Consider the following 9,802-nt stretch of genomic DNA (forward strand, 5'->3'; position numbering starts at 1 on the left):
ACTTAGGTCCTACTATCGGATTTATGGACTTGATCTGGACTGGGCTGGGCTGTTTTATTGATGCACAATTACTCCTTAATATAAAGCTCTTTCTTACACATATATGAGTGTCATTGGATTTGTTTCTATAGTCAACCCGGCCAAACACATTGTGGTTCCTGGGGAGGGGGGTACTAGAGAAACAAATCATGAAGATGGAGAGTGGATGCTTGTTTGATCTCCACCTTATAGTAGTTTTTTGGCTAACCAGAGGCCAAATAAGGCCACACTGTTTACTCATTTGTTATCTGGAAAGGATGTGGGAAGTGAAGATTTTGATTCCTAGAAGTTGTCTTTGCTTACTCCTGCTTTAAATGGTGAAAATTAATGTGATTAATGTAAATTTTGAGCTCAGGGGTACAGCAGGCCCTGGAACTTCTCTGAGACCACGCTGCTTTGTTAAAATGCCTGACAGAAGGCCCTGCCCTGGATTGATGCCACCAGAAGCCTAAGACCATATTGCATATGAATGAAATAGTTTACATAAGAAAGGATTGAATTTGACTGTTTGAAGATGTGAGTTTAGGATCTGGCTGTACTGGGTTTATACTGATTTCTTCTGTTTATTGTTATTGATAAAATGATTGCTAGAAATGATTATTAGGAAATATGAAAAGAGAGTTTGTAAGCTCACTGCTTCCATTGATTAAATTAGATCTTTAAAGGGGTATTGTACATGCCTGCAAAGAAGGTTCTGAAAAGATAACCCCCACCCAGTGCCTTCAGTGCTCTGGACATTTGCATTCAAAATGACTTGCTGAGTGGCCAAACTTGCTGTTTTCAGACTGAACGGGAAAAAAAATTTTGGCCTTTTTGAATTTTGAACTAGTGGTTTGTGCCTGAAGCTAGAAAATTTTGGAACCATGAAAAAAAAACTCTCCTCAAGACTGAACATTAAAGGGAGCCTGTGGGCAGCCTGAAATGCTTGCTAGGTGACCACCTGGATCCACTTGTTGAGTGGAAATGGGAGAAATGCAGCAACAGAGAGACAGTTTGAATTTGGCCACTGTACCCATGGACCTGGTTCACAGGGACTAGAGGAGAAGAGTGGTTGAAGTTTATAGAGTTGTGCAGAACTTGAGCCATGACATGACCTAGCCAAGGGGCCAAGGGTTGTTGAGAATTTGTGACAGAGCCCATGGTCGAAAAGGGAGGAAGCCAATGGGCACCCTGGTGAGGCTAAGTGAGGCAGGGGATATTGAGTTGACCAAACCCTGACCATATTAAGATTTTTGAGCCTGTGAATTGCTGTATATTGCTGCTGACTATTTGGATGGCCTGTTCTGATTTGACTTTACTCAAGGATGTGGACTCCCAAGGCTCCAACTGGAATGAAGATTCTTCACATCAAAGAACATGCTTGTCTCCTCAAAGCACTAGGTTGCTATAAGTGGGTAGTATAGAAATTGGACACCCCAAATGGGGTAAAGGCATGAAGTGGCTGGATTACAAACTTTCATGCATGGGGGAATATGTTCATAGAATAATAGGATTATTGTGTAGATGTCCACTTAATTGCAACTGTTAGGCGCACAATATTTTTTTGTTCACTTATAGAATATTATGTTTAAACGAGACTGGCACATTTTGAGTTGTACGAATTTTAGTTTTATCCTACTAGGCAAAAATATGATTTTGTTGTTTTATTAAAAAAATTATGTATAGCTAAAGGGTTGTGTAAAAGTTTCAAGTTGACAAGGGGTGGTCTGTAGTAATTACATAATTTGGTGTCTACCTGATGGAGTGTAGGGGTGGAGTCTAGCCTGTCAATCAGGTCACAGCCTGATGATGTCTCCTTGTGGGTGTGGCCTTTTCATATCCTGAGGACCTCCCCTTCTCTCTTTGCCTTCACCTTCCTGCTGTCAAATCACTCAGAGCTGCCAGAGCCACCACCATTGGACCTATGGGATTTTGCACCCACCAGACAGCGACGTTCCTGCATTCTGCACCATTGCATGTGGCTTCATGAGTCTGAGGAGGGATTTATGGACTAGTATCAGACTTATGTCCTAGAGTCAGACTTACGGACTTGATCTGGACAGCACTGGGATGTTTTATTGATGTACAAATTACTCCTTAAGCTCCTTCTAATATATATAAGGAGGGTTGGGGTTATTTTTGGTCATGTAAATAGTTTAGAATTCAGTGGTATCATAATATTGTGACTATATTAAAACCCACTAAAGTATACATCTAAAATTAATAGATGTACATGTTTATCAATTAAACGGTTAATTTACAGGAAAGCTTAATGTATTTAAGTATGACAAATATAAGTATTTGTGTTTAAAACACCACAAATCAGTTCTACAATCTCTGATAATTAAAATCCTAAAACTCCAAACCAAATTCACCAAGTCTGTTATGACTCATAATGACCATATAGGGCAGAGTAGAAATGCTTTGTGGTTTTCCAAGGCTGTAAATTTTCCTAAGAGCAGAAAGTATCTTTCTTCTGAGGACCACCTGATTGGTTCAAACTACTGACCTTGTAGTTAACAGCCCAACTTCTCATTCACTATCCACCAGGGCTTCCCCATTAAAATCCTATACAATTTTCTTTTAAATAATATTGAAGGCACTTTACCAAGATCACATTCATGAAGATTGACTTTTACATTTTGTTCTGATTCCACTTTAGATCTATGATCCATTTTGAGGTTGTTGGTGTGTGTGTACAAATCATTCTCTTCTGTATTCTTCAGATTGTATAACTTGCATTGAACACCTTCAAGTTTGCATTCTTTTTTCCTAATAGCTCTGACTGTGGAGCACCTCTAGTGAACTTTGCAACTCAATTTTTGGTTTATAAAAAATAATTTCATCATCTCTACTTGAGTAGACTTCATCATCTAACTGTGCTTTAAAGGGTTTCCTTTACTTCCTTGGACATCTATTTGTAATAGCTGAGTAACATTTACTCTACATTGGGTTTTCTTAAAGTAGGTTCGATTGACTACTTTCCTCCTGTGTATAGTCACCCTTTGTTTCTTTGCTTGTCCCATTTTTGTTGTTTAAAACTGAACAGTTCAACGTATCAACTCTGGGTACTGGTCCTCTTCTCTCCCTTACACCAGGTTTGTTATTTGCTTAATGACTTGGCTGGACTAATCCATGAAGCAAATTTTAAACAACTTTAAAAAACATTACGGTAATGAGTGTATTTATCTCAACACTGGATTTTCTTACTGGATTGGTTTGTCTAACAAAGAAACATTTTTATGTCAGTATGTATAGAGAGGGTAGCTCTTTCCAGATGTTCTCTACTCATAGCAGCTCATTAAAGTTATACATAAAGATGCATGTGATAGTTGGGTTGTTTGGGGCCGACATGGCTCCTGTAGGAACATGTGGGCAGTTTAGCCTGTCAATCAGGTCACAGCTTGATTAGAGGGAGACCAAGATAAATGGCTGAGGTTGGCCTCTTCCTCTTCCCCCTGGTGATCAGACCAGCTCACTGCTGCCTGAGTTAGCTGCTTTAGGCTACCTGTGGTCCGAGCCAACCCATGGATTGCAGTGGGTCATGTCGCCATGTGGTGCATCCCTATGCCTTGAAGCTCCATTATGATCTACTTTGCCACGCTGTTGCACTACCAGCCTCTGCTAGGACGAGATATCTCATCTTCCTGCTGCTGCTGCCCCATCTTGCTGTGTCTTCTGCCTGTGGGCCAACCCTGCATCTCCCGCCAGCCATTTTGCTTTCTGCTTCCTTGACCTTGGACCAGCAGCTTGCAAGAGTTGGAAGGACTTTTAGTATTTTTTCTTTTCTCAAATAATATATTTTTTAATCATTTTATTGGGGGCTCGTACAATTCTTATCACAACCCATACATCCATCCATTGTGTCAAACACATGTACATTTGTTGCCATCATTCTCAAAACATTTGCCTTCTACTTGAGCCCTTAATATCGGTTCCTCATTTGCCAACTCCCCTCCCCAGGCCCCCTCCCTAACCCATAATTTTTTTGTCATATGTTACACTGTCAAACGCCCCCCCCCCACCCCACTTCTCTGCTGTCTCTCCCCCAGGGAGGAGGCTATATGTAGATTCTTGTAATCGGTTCCCCCTTTCCACCCCACATTCCCTCCACCCTCCAGGCATCGCCACTCTCACCACTGGTCCTGAAGGGGTCATCTGTCCTGGATTCCGTTTTTCCAGTTGCTATCTGTACCAATGTACATCCTCTGGTTTAGTCAGATTTGTAAGGTAGAATTGGGAACATGATAGTGTGGGGGAGGAAGCATTTAAGAACTAGAAGAAATTTGTATGTTTCATCGCTACCCTGCACCCTGACTGGCTCATCTCCCCACAACCCTTCAGTAAGGGGGTGCCCAGTTGCCTGCCGATGGGCTTTGAGATGTGTGGCGGGGGAATAGGGCACTGACCCACCCAAGGGGAGGGTACTGTTTGTCTCCCCACAGGAAAAAAGGGAGCAGACTTAAAGCCAGTGCCAGACGAATGCAGCATGCAGACATGGGGTGGGGAGCCAGCAGAGGGGCCTGAAGGCTCGGCCCCCATACCAGCTACATGGACAACTGCCCCTCCCCCTAGAAGAATTTACTTTAAATGGCAGTGAAAGCTGCTGCTAGGGGAGAGGGGCATATCTGATCAGAGCACATGGGAGCAAACGAAGTGGGAGGTAGAGAGTGGTGCACATCCTGGCCCACCAGGCCGGGAGGACGATATTCCCACTCTGAACAGCCAATGCAGAGTGGAACATACAGCTGATCCCACTATAAGACACGCTGTCCCTTGCTGGCCCAGGGCCCTAACGGGGACAACACTTGTGACTCAGTGTCGGGACTGGTCTGGACTGACCCTGTGACATCGAGGCAAACCACTAAAGGCGTGCGGCAGAGCCCCCGAGGGAGTACAAAGGACAGACTCTGGGGCCAGAGTGTAGCACCCCATCAGAGCTGACTGAAGGACACGCCTAGAGATCAAAAATCAGACCTTGATCTATTTACAGGTTTTTCTTTCTTTTTAATATTTTTTGGTCTTTTAATAATTTATTCTTTTATCGGTCATTGGTTTTCTTTTTTGTTGTCATTGCTGACCAACCCCGGGACAGGGGAGCAACAAGTGATCCAAAATCAGTGGCAAGGAGGCTGTGAGAGGCCTAGTAGGGATTCAGCAAGGACAATATAACCAAGAGAAGTGACTGAAACCCAAATGAAGGCTGAGCATGATAGTGGACAAGAGGAAAGTAAAAGAAAATAGAGGAAAGAACTAGGTGACAAAGGGTATTTATAGAGGTCTAAATACTGGCATGTACATATGTAAATACATATATATATATGAGGGTAGGGAAATAGATCTACATGCATATATTTATAGGTTTAGTATTAAGACAGCAGGATGGACATTGGGCCTCCACTCAAGTACTTACTCAATGCAAGAACACGTTGTTCTATTAAATTGGCATTCCATGATGCACACCTTCCTGACAGGATGGCTGAAGAAAAATCTGTGCATAAGCAAATGTGGTGAAGAAAGCTGATAGTGCTCAGCTATCAAAAGATATAGCATCTGGTGTCTTAAAGGCTTGAAGATAAACAAGCGGCCAGCTTGCTCAGAAGCAACAAAGCCCACATGGAAGAAGCCCACATGGTCACACCAGCCTGTGTGACCACGAGCTGTCGAAGGGATCAGTTATCAAACATCAAAGAACAAAAATATGTCATTGTAAATGAGGGTGAGTGCAGAGTAGAGACTCAATATTTTTATTGACATATTTTTGCTTATTCCAATATATCCCTTCCCATACAGCTGTTGTGAAAGTTCCATCGGGTGGGACTATAAAATTGTTATCAATTCCCCTTTCCTCCCCACTGACCCCACTTCCCATACCCTCCAGGAACTGCTACTCCTATCAGTGTCTCTGAGGAGTCATCTATCTTGACTACCATGTACCTAGAGATCTTAAATGAACAAATACAAGTCCAACATGACCAATGAGGTATACTACCATAGTAAGGAAAGGAAACCTTAAAGAACTAGAGGATAGTTATGTGGTTCATCAGTGCCACACCACACCTGGAATTATCCTCTATTCAGTGAGGCCCTACTAAGGGAGACTGTCTAATTGTCTTGCTGGTGGACTTTGGGTCTCCACTACACCCAGTCTCCTTCACATCAATTTGGATGTATGTTTTTTGAACTTGTGATACCTCCTCCCATCGACACCTCATGATCACACAGCCTGGTGTGCTTCTTCCATGTACGCTTTGTTGCTTCCCTGCTAGATGTCCGGTAGTTTAACTCCAAGCCTTTAAGACCCCATACACTATAGCTTTCGATAGCCAGGCACCATCAGCTTTCTTCACATTTGACTATGCACACAATTTGTCTTCACTGATTGTGCAGGGAGGTGGGTATCATACAGTGACACATTATCAGAACACACCATTCTTGTACAGAGTTAAGATTTATGTAGAGGCCCAAAGTCCATCTGTTTCCTTGATGCATTTACATGGGGGAACCCTTCCTCCAAACGGAAATTTTTCTCAATTTATTTAAATCTTCTTTCAAAACAACCTTATAACCTTTAAAGCACTCTCCATTACACTTAATACATTTGTCAAATCTGTGATTCCAATCGTGTGTGTGTGTGAGATTTCATTCTTGGAAACATTTTTCTAACTCATCTGTTTGGGTTGTTGACAGCACCTCTCTCGTTTTCTCTTCACCTCTTCTATGTTGTCAAATTGCTATCCTCTCATGTCCCTCTTCATTTGTGGAAACAAAAAGAAGTCACATGGAGCAAGATCTGATGAGTAAGGTGCATGGAGCAAGAGAGGCATACTGTTTCTATTGCTAAAAACCGACGCAGAGATGGCTGCGTGAGGAGGTACGTTGTCATTGTGGCAATACCAGTCCCCCATCTGCCACAAATCAGGGTTTTTTTTTCTTGTCACACACTGTTACACAATCTTTTCAGAACTTCTAAATAGAAAGCTTGATTAACGGCATGACCTGGTGGCATGAACTCCCAATGTACTACGTCAACATTTTTGTCAGCTTGGGAAGTGGATGGACATCCAGAATGAGGTTTGTCTTCAAGACACCTCACCTTTTTTGAAAGGAGAAAACCATTTGCACATTTGAGTTTTTCCCATAGCGCTGTCCTTGTAAGCAGTGTTCAACCTCACAAGTTTCTGCAGCATTTTTCCTGAGCAGAAACAAAATTTCACAGCTGCATGATGTTCTCTTAAATCAGCCATCACAAAAAAAATGAGTTTCAAGCTGACCTGCTTTCATGAAAAAATTCACTGTGACCAGAGAAAATCTTCCCAGGCAACGCCTCTGGGTGCACTAACTCAAAGTGAGTTGCTCAATGCTCGCCTAATGGGGGAAATGCATACTATGAAAGCTCTGCTCTGCCCAGGGCAATTCGGTTTGAGTTACACACTCATACATATATAAACATACATATATTCATATGTGTGTTCATACATATATGCACACTTAAGTATATTGGGTTTTGTTTTTTTCCTCCTACCTCACTTTTATGCCTGCCTGTCATTCACCTCTAAGGAATTCCTCTGGAACAATTTGATTGCTCAAACATGCTCAGACAAGCTACACCCACCTTGCAGTCCATTTCAGAACTCTTATCCCCCTGTATCCATCATTGTTGGCTCCCCACTCACCTCCCCCACCTTCTCCCCTCCCATGCCTCTCAAGAACCATAGGTCTGGCTGCTGTCTCCGTAAGGTCAACACCAAAAATATATAAACAAAATAATAAAACAAAATGGAAAAAACAACATACAGATATCCACCAGACCAACAGGGATCATGACACAGAGCTGCATTCACATTTGTGTAGAAAAGGTGAGTTTCCCATAGGTCCAAGTTGCCATTCCTACAGTCAGGGATGGAGTGTCTCCTGCCACCTGGTCCGCCTCCCCCTCCCCCCAAATTTATGCCTTAGGTTTTTAGTGTGGCTCCCTTGTGAGTGACCCTCTGCCAGTTCTGGTGGGGTGTCAAGCGCTGCCTCCCAAGATGGAAGTCTACGCTTGGGTTCCTTGGCAACTCTGTGGCTTTGCTCCCATCACTGGTCTGTTGCATTCCTTAGTCTGCTCCTATGAGGGTGGGTCAGACCAGTTGCTCTCCCTGAACTGTATCTTCAGGACTGTCCTGTATAACAGTCATCTAGGGACAGGCCTCCAGTCTCACGCTGAGGCCAGCCCTGCAGGCATCTCTGGGACCAAGCTACTCCACTTGGGACATTGCCTTTGAGGATTGGTATACCAGGATGAAGGACCTTCAGTGTTTCGACTAAGGCGAGTTGAACTGAGTCCTTTGTTCTGTTGTGTGGACTAATTAGCTCTTATATTCCTGCTGATTATACAAACATATCCCTTTATTATATAAAATCCTAAGTGTCCTGGTTTTGTTTCTCTAGTACACCCTGACTAACCAGTGGCCAATATATGGTGCTGTGTCTCCAATAGCCAGGATTCATGGGTCTAGGAATTGATGGGTGGTAGTCGGAGAGGTGCCACTCACTATTACTCCTAGTAATCCACCAGGAAGGAACATTCCCACCTGGAAGTACATAACTGATTCCATTGAACTGGCAGCTAAGAATGGCCCCTGGTCATTTTGGGATCCTCAAGCTTTTGGATCAACAGGTAAAGGGTGTCACTGTTCTGAGTGGTTTGATCAATCTCGATTACCAAGGGAAAATTGGACTGGTGCTACATAACAAAGGCAAAGCATATGTCTGGAATCCAGATTCAATAGGCCTTCATGAGTGAATGGCAAACTGCAGCAGCAGCCCCATTCTGACAGCACTGCTAATGACACAGACCGCTCAGCAACAAAGGTCTGGGTCACTTCACCACGCAAAGAACTATGACTAGCTAAGGACAAAGGGAATACAGAATTGGTAACGGAGGAAGGCAGTTCTACCTATCAGTTATGATCATGTGACCAATTACAAAGGTGAGGTTTGTGACTGCTAGTTTTTTTTATATGTGCTTATTGAAAATCTTTCCTTTGTTCATGTGTAAAATACCAGCTACAAATAGATTGTTTTCATTTATATGTATACTAGCTATATGATGTTAGGCATATTTCATTAGTATCTGAAAATTATACATGGATAAATTGTTTACAAGTGTTAAGTTGGTAATGGGTGGACTGTGATGTTTGGCTTTGTGTGCCAATACGGCTTCGGTAGAATCTTGGGGATGGAATTTAACCTGCCAGTGGGTCGCAGCTTGATGGGAGGGCAATGAATGGCTCTGTGAGGCCAGCCTCTCTCTCCAGGGTGATCAGACTAGCTGGCTGCTGCTGGAGTTAGCTGCTCTGTGCTACCAGTGGGCCTAGCCAACCTGTGGATCTTGTTGCTGTGTTGTGGTATCCCTAGGCCTTGAGGCTCTATTGTGACCTGCTTTGCAAACTGCTGTGCTACCAGCCTTTGCTACACCTTGACATTTAATTTAACTGCTGTTGCTGCCCCACCTTGCGGTGTCTGCTGCCTGCAGGCTGTGGACAGGCTTTGTCCCTACCACCAGCCACTTTTGTTGTCTGCATCCTTGACCTTGGACCAGTGGCTGGCATTGAGTTAGAAGGGGCTTCAGTATATTAACTGTCCCACCAAAGTTAGTTGAACTGAGACCTCCTTACTACTGGGTGGACTAATTAGCTTTTGCATTCCTTCCCACTATATAAGCCTATCCCTTTATAGATACAATCATAAGTATGTTAGGATACTGAAATGCCTAAGTCTCTCTTACAGAATACCTTCC

The sequence above is a fragment of the Echinops telfairi genome, unplaced genomic scaffold (genome assembly GCF_000313985.2).
Source record: "Echinops telfairi isolate 266 unplaced genomic scaffold, ASM31398v2 ScPeMD7_70;HRSCAF=299, whole genome shotgun sequence".
Classification (NCBI taxonomy): domain Eukaryota; kingdom Metazoa; phylum Chordata; class Mammalia; order Afrosoricida; family Tenrecidae; genus Echinops; species Echinops telfairi.